General features: G+C 45.0%; 1 protein-coding gene across 3 annotated transcripts in view; it reads left to right on the top strand.

Annotated features, from left to right (window-relative positions):
* Positions 1 to 2579: 2579 nt before the first annotated feature.
* The window catches only part of LOC136853066 (uncharacterized), a 119768-nt gene continuing 109705 nt past the window's right edge, over positions 2580 to 12642 (top strand). For all 3 annotated transcript variants that reach the window (XR_010857309.1, XM_067128308.1, XM_067128309.1), the window contains exon 1: positions 2580 to 2715. The gene's annotated coding sequence lies outside the window, so the exon portion shown is untranslated. The remainder of the gene's footprint in view (positions 2716 to 12642) is intronic.

Genomic DNA, 12642 nt, shown 5'->3' on the forward strand with positions numbered 1-12642 from the left:
TTACTTCGTTTCTATAAGATACTTTCGCAACCTTAAAGTATGAACACAATACTCGTTTATCAGATCAAATTATATTCACCATTCAAAAAAATGAAAAGCGGGAATATGAAATAAAATGGAAGGATACTGAAATGCACTTGTTTAAATTTAAAGTTAAAATTAATTTAATAACTAAAGGTTAAACTTATCAAAGAGTAGTTATATAAGAGACCAATGAAATGAATTATTCAAAGGGATTTATAACTCAAAGGAACCAAGTTACAACAAAGTTCAAAGGATAAGGGCAATTACCCTTTCTAAATCCACACACACATACACACACACACACACACACACACACACACCACTACACGGCAATAGATATCAAGTTATACAATTACCACGAATATAGAACTATCTTGCAAAGTTTACATGAACATTTAAAAACTTTTAAGATAATTCTCAGGTTCGTTATGAAAAATAAATTCCAAATATAATATTGTGGAATTTCAACATATTTGTTAAAAGTAGTGAATTAGTTGGTGGTGTGTGGCAATACAATTTTGGGCGTTGTCGCGCCCGTACATACTCATACACGCCCACAGAGGGGCGATCAGAGGGCGAACAGCTGCCCTTCTTTTCCCCTCTCCCGGGCTCTTGACCTCTCCTGATGGCTGCTCTGGCGAGAGATACAAACAAGATCTAATGACACCAACTTTTTATAGTACCACACGTGATATGGATATGCGCAATACATCACTAAGATTTATTTCATATATAAAAAGGAATTGTAACCAAAACAGTACTCTAGACTTATACTAGAATCATAGTAAAAATCAGGCAAAATGATGTAATAGTGTCATTCCTTGAATGGATGTGCGATGTGGTTCTTTCACCCTTATTATAACATGCACTAGAGACTTACATATTTCTACAAAATACTAAGCATGCGAATACATTTGTATTTCACATGAATACAGATACAAATACAGTAACATGTAGGTCTTGTCTGCATCGACTACTTGACGGACAGCAGTTCACAACGAAAAATCAGACCAATAATTTCTTATGAGACAGGCGGTACATAACTCTACAGTAAGAGATAGATAGCATGGAAACAAGTAAATACACAAAAACACCAGAACAATTGTTGTGAGAGGAATTTCTCACGTATACCATGGCAAATGCACTTGCTGGTGGGAGCATAAACACCCGGTACTGGTGACGAAGTTAAAAAAAATGTATGATGCGCCTACCCGCCCTGGGCCAATAGGAGGGTCTCTAAAAATGACTGTAGATTTATGTATAGATCTTGATGACAGTGGGTGAGGTCAAAGGAATAGAAAAGAATGGTTTGGTGTAGCCATTAAACGAGAGCTTTATGAAAGAGATGATGGCCACTCCTTATATAGCTTCCTGTACATGGTCGTAAATTTGGGAAAAAACAAATTTAAAAGATAAATATTAATTATATATTGTTAAAATCAAAGATGCTTGTTTCTGCTCTAAAATGTTGTTTATAACCAACAGCGGAAATATATAAATTTCTGAACTCGCTTGATGAATATTAAGAAGGAATTTTGATTGTCAAATTTGAAACTTGTGTTTAGATGGGACTGAAACGCCTGCAAGTGTCAACTATGTACTGCTTTTTGAAAATAGTGTCCGGAGTGAGAGACGAAGATCATTGTTTTCTTAAAATGACGATAGATAGCGCTTGCTATGCTCTACTAGTACTAGGCAACAGTCAGAGCCAAGACAAGACTATATTGTAGTCCAACTCAGCTGATGTGCCACATAAAAGAAATGTCTGACTTCTAAAACGCTCGCAGAATTTACGTTTTCTTATTCTAATTCATATGCATTTTCGCAATTACTGGGTTTGATTGATCTTGGGATGTTTTCATTGTTACGAGCTTCTTCGATATTTAAGAGATGAATGTGCTAGCATATTTATACTTATTTCACTCGGATGTAGGTAAACTTTATTTAAAAGTGTGTTTCCCTGTATATGTTATGGTGACATGTGGTTCTATAAAAGACTCCAGAAATTGCCCAATACTGAGTTAACGTAACGATTTGTAAGCTGAAGGAAATTTATTTAAATATGCAAAGTATTCTGAAAAGAATAGTGCAATACCATTGCCAAGCATTAGCTGAAATTTCCCGCCATCCAGCCAACTCGCATCGGCTGTTCTTTTCATCTGCCCCTGATAGCCTCACTCAAAGCAATATTTCAGGCTATTTCGAATACTATCGTACTCATGTAATTTACATGCAAGAACTTATTAAAATGCATTTTATTTGAACTCGCATAGCCAGGTACCTATTTTATTTTCCTAAAGTGAGATAAAATACAATTATTGAAATCACTTCGAAGCCAGCCGTTCGTTTGTGTTCGATTCCGCGTAGGCCACTTGACAAAAGTTAGTCTTTCGTTCGCTTTTATGATATATTATCGACATAAATCGGCATTTTTATGATTTATTTAAGAAATTATAAAGGGGGTACGTTTATATAAGTACATATTTAACGTTCAGGCTTATTAATGAAGAAATAGTTTGCATCTTGATCGAAAGTAAACCGACGATTTCGAAAACGTTGAATCCAGCTGCCCCGCCATGTGTTTCTCGCGCTAAAGCTGCCGACAGACTCAAAACAAAGGCTGGTGTCTGTTGCCGTTTTCCCTTATTATGTAAATCCAGCCGGGTGTCTGTTTGTTTGGATCACCATAATGTAAGTAGATGCCCATTTTCAAACTTCTCAAATGCTTAGAACCTCAATTACTTATAAACTAACTTCAGTATAAGGGATTTAATAGGCCTTTGCGCTTGGTGACTTCCGCCTTCGCCTTATCTAGGCCTAACAGGGAACGCCAACCGTTTTTGCCCGTGGCGTAGGACCGGTCTTCGTTGTCTCGTCGCACGCAGTGTAGAATCGTTTTACATTTTCTTGTGGGAGCGAATGCAGATTAAGCGGGTCAGGGCTACTGTAGGCCTAGACTGGTAAGCATGGCAGAAGAATAGGCCTGTGACCGTCAAACGTCGAGTCCCACAGTCCTCTCTTCTGTGGGGTAGTTGGTAGTTTCGCTTATGTTTGTTTCGGTTTATAATTTTCACTAGGCCTACAGTGGTCCTGGCCCTAATTTTGTTTCAATTTATAATTTTCATCTCTAGGCCCACGGTAGCCCTGACGGTGATTTTTCGGAAGACTCCCGTCACCTCCTACATTATAACTTATATTTTTCTTCGATAAAACTCATCAAAACGAAACATTTCTTCTCAATACATGACCTTCGCAAATGCATAATAACAAAGAAAAGTAATTGATCAAATTACGACCTATAAGTTATAAGGTAAGACAATACTGGTCTCCCACTCCCGTCCATACCTAATACGGCAAAATTGTAACCAATAAACACTCCTAGGTTATGTTAGGTTGGTATTTTTAGGTTCTTTGGATAGATTACAGGGTATTTTTAAGTAATAGAGACACCGCGGGTATTTAGCGAGAAATGGCAGTTTCTTATAGTATTTTGGTTGCTTATTTACAATTCAACGTTATTTTTTGGCGGTCGGCTGTAATTAACCTGTAATTGTCCCCTGAAGTCCACCCAACAAGGGGTTTCCTAACGCAATCTTCACAAGACAGAGCATGGCTTCGTCTGTTTCGAACGGTTCATATCCCGTCCGGCAAATGCAGTACCTTGGAAACTGGGTTTTTCTACACTTTTAGGCTTCTGACACTGGCGGTGCATTTGTTTGTTGTCGGCCAAATGGAATGTCCCTTCGCCGTGTTTAGTACTGGCCCGGGGGGGAGACTTACCGATACGTTAACAAGATATTGCCCTTGCCAGACGGGATATGAACCGTTCGAAACAGATGTCCCGGTGCTCTGTCTCGTGAAGATCGCGTATGGAAACCCCGGATTCCCATCGGGGTCCCCCTTACCGTAGGGTAGAGTTCAAAGGTAAATTGTAAGTTAATTACAGCCGACCGCCAAAAATTAACGTTAAATTGTTAATAAGCAACCAAAATACTATAAGAAACTGCCATTTCTCGCTAAATACCCTCCGTGTACCTATAACTTAGTTCTACCGATTACAGTTTCGTATGCGGGGCCACCTAACTCATTCTGCCCGTGCCGATCCCTTCGCCAAGGTAAGTAGTTCCACCCTAAACAGCTGACGATCAACGACCCGGAATGCCCCGAGATCTACCGACCCCACCCAACCGGACATGCCCCGAGACCTGCCTCAGTCTCGTCTGAGTTGCCAAGATGGCTACATCCGAGTCGTATCCGTCCCACGTGCAATTTGCTTCCAAGAATCCAGTGACCCTTATGGATTTAGGTGTTTTGTGCAATGAAGAGCGGTCATTGCTCGTCTACCTCATGAAAAGTGGCCAGCTTGGCGACTTCAGCGGTACTTGTGGGAAGTGTGATGAAGGCACCGTTGTCCTCATCAAGCATGGCCAAAGCTTTATATGGCGGTGTAACCTCCAACGTTGTCGGAAAATAACATCCATCCGGACTGGCTCATTCTTCTTGGGTTCGCACCTGTCTTTCAAGAGTATTTTGGTGCTGATTCACAGCTGGATCCACGAACTTCCCCAGAAATATGTCCGGATGACTTTGGATATTGGGTCTCCCAATACCTTAGTAGACTGGTTCAATTTCTGCCGGGAAGTTTGTATCAACATTTTGATTCAGGATGACTGAAAAATCGGGGGGCCAGGACACGTCGTGGAAATTGACGAATCCAAATTTGGGAAGAGAAAATTTAATAAAGGCAGGCGTGTCAATGGTTGCTGGGTTCTCGGCAGGATTGACTGCGAAACAAAGGACACGTTCTTTCAGGTTGTACCAGACAGAACTACAGAACACTACTTCCAATTTTAATAGAAAACATACACCCAGAATCTACCGTAGTTTCAGATTGTTGGAAATCATACCACACTTTAAGTCAGCATTTCAAAACACACCTTAACATTAATCACTCATTACATTTTGCTGATCCCGACGATACAAGCATACACACAAACACAATAGAATCTACATGGCGGGTGTTGAAATGTAATGTTTTGCCTAGAAGCGGTATAGTAAAAAACATGTATAATTCATATTTCTCTGTGTATTGCATTAAAAAACGTTACTTAACAAATGTCCCTTGCCCCTTTAAGGCTTTTCTTGAATTAATTAAACATGCATATCCCTTAAATAGAGTCGATTCAACACTCGTCAAAATGCGGTCTAATTCTGCCGATTCTCAACAATCACGAGACACTGCCGTCCAAACGGATTGGTCAATCCCATGTGGTCTTTTTCCCCCACTTCCAGTTGTCCAGATCCCGCTAAGCCCATGTGTTCCAGCCCCAAAACGAAGAAGAATGGAGCTACCGAAACCGGCCATTCCAGACTTCTCCGATGATTCCGACTTCGATTGAGGTATGTGCTATTTCGAACAGTTTACGATACACTAATTGTACGGCCCTTCTGGGGGGGTCGGGGGAGGGGGGCAAACCCCCCCTGCCCAGGTGAGGCCACGCCGTCCTGTGTTAAGTTAGGTCGGTTTCGTCAGGTTGGGTAGCCCCCTGGGTTTCTGGGGGGGTTCCAGGGGGCAAAACCCCCCCGGTCAGGTAAGGGCATGGTGCCCTGTGTTCGGTTAGGTCGGGTTCGTCAAGTTAGGTCCCCATCTTTTTTGTATTCGTCCCCCGCTTCTCTAGATGGTACCCACTGCCACCTGGTGGTGGGTCACGGCTAGAAAATTGGCAGACGAAAACCCACAGCATATGAAACTGTAATCGCCCCGGTTCTTTCAGTGCCCTATCATTTCCTAGCCATTTTCATTATACTGTAATGACTTACCAAAACACTGTAAAAGCTTTTATCTTAAAATTCGACACACCCGAGATATAAATTTTCAAACTTTGTTTGGAACGCTGATATAATTGGCGGGAGACCCAACCCCACTGGATGCCGGTGGGGATGGCGTGGAAGGCGACATACCCAGTAAACGAGGTCAGTTTCAATCTTGGGCGTTTTGTGAATGCATCTCGCGCGTCCGTTCATCTCAAACTGTTTGGTTTCCTTCATCTCGTTGCGCTCCTTTCTGGCGTCTCTATTTGGTGAAGTACTCTATATCCTGTTTGTTAATCTAGCTAAGCGTAGCTCTGTGAATTTGGTAGCTATGTCAGTTCCAGTTTCTCTGGATCTAGAGTTTGTGCAGGAATTTGTGCTCTTCCAAACTGGTTAAACTTAAAATCTGACCGCCATTCTTTGTGGACGGCATGTAGGGGTCAGGAGTGTTCCCAGGAGAGCACATGCAGTAAATGTATGGAATGGAGTCAGGAGTTTTGGCAAACGTACAGTTCCCATCAGGTAAAGCAGGTTAAGGATTGGGATAGGAAAGCTTTTAAGCGTAAGGAAGCTAGGCTATCTTCTTCGCGGGTGGCATCGGCGTCATCTCCCTTACCGGCTGTTCCTTCCTCCTCTCCTACCCCCTCCTCTACCGCTGCTCTTTCCCCTCCTCATATTCCCCCCTCCTCTTCACCAGCTTCCCAGTATGTTTTCCCTGAAGCCAAGCCCAGCCTCGAGGTTGATAAATCAGAATTCGTTCTTTTCAGAACTCAAATGGAAGCGCATATGAACGTTTTCATGGAGTCAGTCTTGAGCTTAGTGCGTTCGCGCCATAGTCCGACCGTTAGCGTTGGTGATGACGTCAGTGTTGGTGATAACAGTGTGGTTGTTCGTGATCGTATTTCAGGCGAGTCTGCTCGTTTTTCTGACTCTTTTGAGCAAAGGCAGCTGTCCCGCTTGCCTTCTGAGGCTAGAATACAGTCCGGCGCTGGCGAAAAGGTCAGAAATTCTTGCCCACGAGCAGGCTCGTCCTCTAAGGCACAGGAAAGCCTTAGTTCTGGTGGTGAAAGTAGTAAGCTTGACTTGTCGTCCCTGAGCGTCCGAAAAGCTTCGAGTCGCAAAGTGAATCTTGCAAGGCCCCGGAGAGTCATGGACGCGCAAGTTCGCGTCGCACTTCTCGCCATTGCCGACATCGCAGGATCGTGTCTCCAGAATCTTCGCAAGACGGTCGCCGCCGTCGACATCACTACCTAAGGTTAAGTTCTTCAGGTGAGAGTAGCAGCAGTTCATCTTCAGTCTCATCATCTTCCAGCTCTTCAGATCCTCCCCTCCTCGTCATCGCCAAAGTGGGATCATGCCTCTCGACCCTTAAAGAGGCAATCTACTGATAATTCCTGCCCTAGGGTTCCTAAACTCTTTAAGAAAAGGACAGCTAGCCCTATACCTGGTTACTCAGCGTGGGGTTCCGATCAAGAAGATACATTTCAGACGCTCCTTCCCAGGTCACCTAGGGCAGTCAAGATACCTAGCCCTCTCCAGAAAGGTCTGCCTCAAGTGCCCGGGCCTCTTCCTCCTCCTCCTACACAGGAAGTGTCTGCTCCTTTGGCTTCATCCTCACCTTCCCAGGAGTCTAGTCTGCTGGAAGAGAAGCTAGAAAAAGTAGTCCATAAAGTCCTTGGTATTCCTGGGGTCAAGAAGTTGTTCCTCCTCAACTCCTGGGCGATCTTGGCACGGAACTGATTCTTTCTGGTGAAGAGAAAGGTCCCGTTGACTCAGTGCCTTCTTCTCATTACTCAACTTTCTGCTGCAGTCGTACCCTCAACATTTTCAGCCGACAGCCCCCTCTTCCCCGACTTACACGTTGCATCTGGGAAAACAATGTCCTTACACTTCCCTTCCCAAATTAGTACTCTCCACCGCCTCCAAGAAAGCATTAAAGGAGGTAGAGGCTTGGTTGGAAGCTAAGAGATCCTCGGGTAAATCGTCGTTTGCGTACCCTCCTTCAAAGCTGTCAAAAAGGAGGCAAAATTATTACAGCACAGGAACTTCTCCTTCACTGGGCTCTGCAATATCAGCACAAGGGGACTTTGGCTCCCTTGTGGACCCTTCAAGACGCATTTCCTTTGAGGCGGCCAAGACCTTCTTTTCTGCCCTGGATGTAGAACATTTTTCCAAGAACCTCTACAAGCTCCTAGAGATTGTCAGTTTTCTCGATTGGTCAATGGGAGCTATTTTTAAACAGGTTGAGCAGGCTAATGTTGCAGAAGACGTCTTGGAGAGAATCACGGGATTCCTTTCCTGCACCAACATTGCTATCCATGATGCGGCAGGCGAACTTTCCTCCCTCTTCACCATGGCCACTCTGAAGAAGAGGGAGACTTGGTGCTCTTTCTTATCTAAGGCTGTGACTTCGCAGAAAACGGCGTTGATGTTCGCACCTTTTGACAAGGAAGGCCTTTTCCCAGAAGCGGTAGTGAAAGACGTCCTTTCAGCCATGGATAAGAGGGTGTCGTCACACATCCTGTCTATGTCTTCCACCAAACCGAGGCCTGCTCCCGCCCCTTTGACCAAGATGATATCTCCTCTTAACAGACATCCGTTTCGTAACTCCAAGCCCAAACCTTACTCAAGGTCCCTCTCCAACTCCAGGGGTCACAAGTTCTCCTCGAAGCCACAAGGTCGTCCTGCTAGTAAGTAGGAACCCTGTCCTCCATGCGCCGGTGGGGCCAGACTCAGCCTCTTTGGGAGGAATGGAGAGACAGAGGTGCAGATCAGTGGGTGGTGCAAGTGCTCCAGCTAGGCTACCGCCTTCCGTTAGCCCAACCTCCTCCTCTCTCCACTTCTCCCATTTCCTTGACAGCATACTCAGGAGGCTCAGTCAAGTTTTAGGCCCCCTAGAGACAGATGTCCAGTCTCTCTTAGGAAAACGGTCATCGAAGAAGTACAGGACGTGTCAACCCCAGGTTTCTACAACCGCCTGTTTGTAGTCCCCAAGTCATCGGGGGGTTGGAGGCCAGTTCTCGATGTAAGCCCTCTCAATCTGTACTTGTGAAAACCAAGTTTTCCATGGAAACGAACCGCTCAGTTCTCCAGGCTCTAACTCGAGGGGATTGGATGGTGACCCTCGACGTGGAAGATGCCTGCTTCCACATTCCAGTACATCAAGACTCCAGGAGGTATCTTCTGTTCGTTTTCAAGGACAAAGTTTACCAGTTCTGGGCCCTCTGCTTGACCTGTCGACAGCCCGCAGGTGTTCACCAGGATTCTCGCCCGATAGGTCATTGGCTCCACCTGGAGGAGTTTGAATCTCCTTGTACCTCGACGACTGGCTGCTCCGTTCATCATCAAGGGACCGCTGCATGGAGGACCTTCACAGAACCCTAAGGTTAGCTCGAGACTTAGGAATTCTGATAAACACGGAAAAGTCAAGCTTAATTCCTTTGCAGAGGATTCTTTATTTGGGGATGACTATAGACAATCTAGCTTTTTGGGCTTTTCTGTCCCCCAATAGGGTTTCCTCCTGCCTTCAGACAGTGGAGAAGTTTCTCCTCCTGGACAGTTGCTCCGCCCGTCAGTGGATGGCTCTCCTGGGAACTCTGTCGTCGGTGGAGCAATTGTCAGGGAAACTTGCGCATGAGACCCTTACAGTTTTTCCTCAAAGGGCTCTTGGGACAGAAGAACTCAAATGGACTCCACGGTCTTCAACATTCCCCCGATGTCAAGAGGCATCTTCTTTGGTGGAAATCACCGGAAAGACTTTCGGATGGTCTAGATCTCCCAAGACAACCATCTTTGCAGATGTTCTCAGACGCGTCCAATGTTGGGTGAGGAGCACATCTAGGCAACCTCAGGATGTCAGAAGTTTTGATCGACCGAACAGAAGAAGCTCCACATCAACGCCAAGGAACTGTTGGCCATTCACCTCGCTCTCCAGGATTTTTCGACCCACGTCTCAGGCCAAGCAGTCGCTGTTAATGCCGACAACTCGACGGCTCTAGCTTACATTCGGAAACAGGGAGGTACCCATTCCTTCTCCCTGTTCAAAACTGCGAGGTACCTTCTTCTGTGGGCGGACAGCAACAGGGTGGTTCTGTTCCCTCGGTTTGTGCAGGGAAAGCTGAACGCTCTGGCGGACCAACTCAGCCGTCGGAACCAGACTCTCCCTACGGAGTGGACCCTGCACCCACAAGTGTGCCTAGATCTGTGGAATTTGTGGGGCACTCCCATAATAGATCTCTTTGCTACCTCCAAGAACCGTCGTCTCCCAGTGTTCTGCTCGCCAGTTCCAGACCCACTGACTCACTTGGTGGACGCCATGCTCCTAGACTGGACGAACCTGTTTGCCTATGCCTTTCCTCCTTTCGGGCTCATCAGGCAAGTGATAAACAAAGTGAAATTCCATCAGAACGTCGAACTGATCCTTGTTGCCCCGTTCTGGTCAAGGAAGGAGTGGTTCCCGGACCTGCTAGGTCTCCTGATAGACTTCCCAAGGCTTCTTCCTCAAAGGAAGTCGCTTCTCAGACAACCCCACCTAATGAAGTTCCACCAGGGATTGTCCTCTCGCTCTGACAGGCTTCAGACTGTCAGGAAGCTCATCAGAGCGCGAGGTTTTCAAGCAAGGCTGCAGAGGCTATTAGAGGTGCAGAAGGGACTCCTCTAGCAAATTATACCAATCCAAGTGGACAGTCTTCAGGAATTGGTGTAGAAAAAACAGTATCTCCTCTTCTTCGACGTCTATAACTCAACTTGCCGATTTTTTCATTTACTTAAGGGATTCAAGAAAGTTGATGCCATCAACCATCAAAGGTTACAGAGCCATGCTGTCCTCCATCTTCTACCATAGGGAGTTAGACCTGTCAAATAACCGAGACTTGTCAGACCTCCTCAAGTCCTTAGAAACAGCTAAGACCCCAAAACCTTCCATTGCCTGGAATTTAGATGTAGTTTTGAGGTGGTTGATGTCTCCAAGGTACGAACCTTTAGAAGATCTTTCTCTTAGAGACCTCACTAAGAAATCCCTTTTTCTGGTTACCTTAGCAACGGCAAAGAGAGTTAGTGAAATACAGGCCATCGACAAGGAAGTGGGTTTTTCACAAGGTAATGCTGTTTGTTCTTTCACCTTGAATTTTTTGGCCAAGAACGAGTCTCCTTCCAATCCTTGGCCTCAGTCCTTTACCATTCAGAACCTCTCCGAAGTGGCTGGCCCTCAAGAATTGGAGGCTTCTTTGTGCCCTGTTAGAGCTATCAACGCTTACTTAGCCAGAACAGCCAACATCAGAGGAGGTTCCTCTAACCTTTGGTGTTCAGTGAAATACCCAACCAGACCTTTATCCAAAAATGCCCTTGCTTTCTTCGTCAAGGAACTCATTTTAGAGGCGCACAGACACATTAACGTAGAGGACGCGCGCCTAGTCAAGTCTCACATTCATGAAGTGCGCTCAATAGCAACTTCAGTGGCTTTCCGTCATAATAAGTCACTTTCGCAGATCACACACGGCACCTTCTGGAGGTTGAAATCAGTGTTTGCGTCTCACTACCTTAGGGAGGTCGAAGTTGCGTATCAGGACCTGTTTGCGTTAGGTCCCGTATCTGTAGCTGGGTTGGTTTTAGGGGGAACACACTAGGGGGTTAGGTTCTTTATCTTGCCTTCCCCTTGTGGTTTTATGGTTGCCGAGTTAAAGGGAAGCTGGGGGTGCTCAGTTCACCTGGCGTACCCTCCATTTTAGTTTAGCTGCTGAGGGTATAGAGAAGGGGGATGTATTTAACTAGTTTTAGGTTAGGCGGTGAGGCCCGTTTTCAGTCTGGTTGCTTTCCAATTGCTCAGGGCAAGAGCAAAGGAAAGTCACCCCTTGTCTTAGTCAGCGGTGCACTTCCCTGACTACTTGGGTTGTTATGGAGCAGAGTAGTTAGCAGTGCTTACGCCCAATGCCTCTGCAGGTAGTGGAGCTTCAACCAGCAGCAGTACCTCCCTGCAAAAGCCCATCTACCAGGTAAGGTGACTCCTACCTTTTTGTTGGTAGGGATCCATAGGATGCCCATGTTTAGAGTTTGTCCCTTTTTTTTTTTATAATGTGTAACCTTTCGATAACTGATACCTCATCCCCTGCCCTTCCACCTTAAATGTGGAATCAGCTTTTACAGTGTTTTGGTAAGTCATTATAATGAAAATGACTTTTTTATGATAAAATGATGTTTCATTATACTTACCAAAACACTGTAACTTAAAGGCCTCCTCCTCCCCGCAGGGGGAGACGTTATCTCAGGCTGTCACTAATTGTGTATGCCGAGATTGAAACTGACCTCGTTTACTGGGTATGTTGCCTTCCACGCTATCCCCACCGGCATCCGGTGGTGTTGGGTCTCCCGCCAGTTATATCAGCGTTCCAAACAAAGTTTGAAAATTTATATCTCGGACGTGTCGAATTTTAAGAGATAAAAGCTTTTACAGTGTTTTGGTAAGTATAATGAAACATCATTTTATCATAAAAATGTAATTTTTGCATGAAAAACATGCAAAAATGGCCAGCTGGAACCTTCCGAAATGGCTAGCTGGCAGGAGTCTTCTGAAAAATTACTGCCCTGACCCCTTTCTCTGGTTTTGCTCCATTAATTCTCACAATTTATTAGTGGATATCGATCAAAAGGGTCAGAATAGCAAGGCAGCAAGTGTTTAGAGCATTTGACTACCCTAAATGTCCTTTATGTGATTATGCTTATCTAGAAAACTGACTTAAAAAGGAATAAATTATTATTATTAGTATTTCAGTACATGAAACCTACTCATATGGAACAAGGACACCAAAGGGT

Source organism: Macrobrachium rosenbergii, chromosome 26 (genome assembly GCF_040412425.1).
Source record: "Macrobrachium rosenbergii isolate ZJJX-2024 chromosome 26, ASM4041242v1, whole genome shotgun sequence".
Lineage (NCBI taxonomy): Eukaryota > Metazoa > Arthropoda > Malacostraca > Decapoda > Palaemonidae > Macrobrachium > Macrobrachium rosenbergii.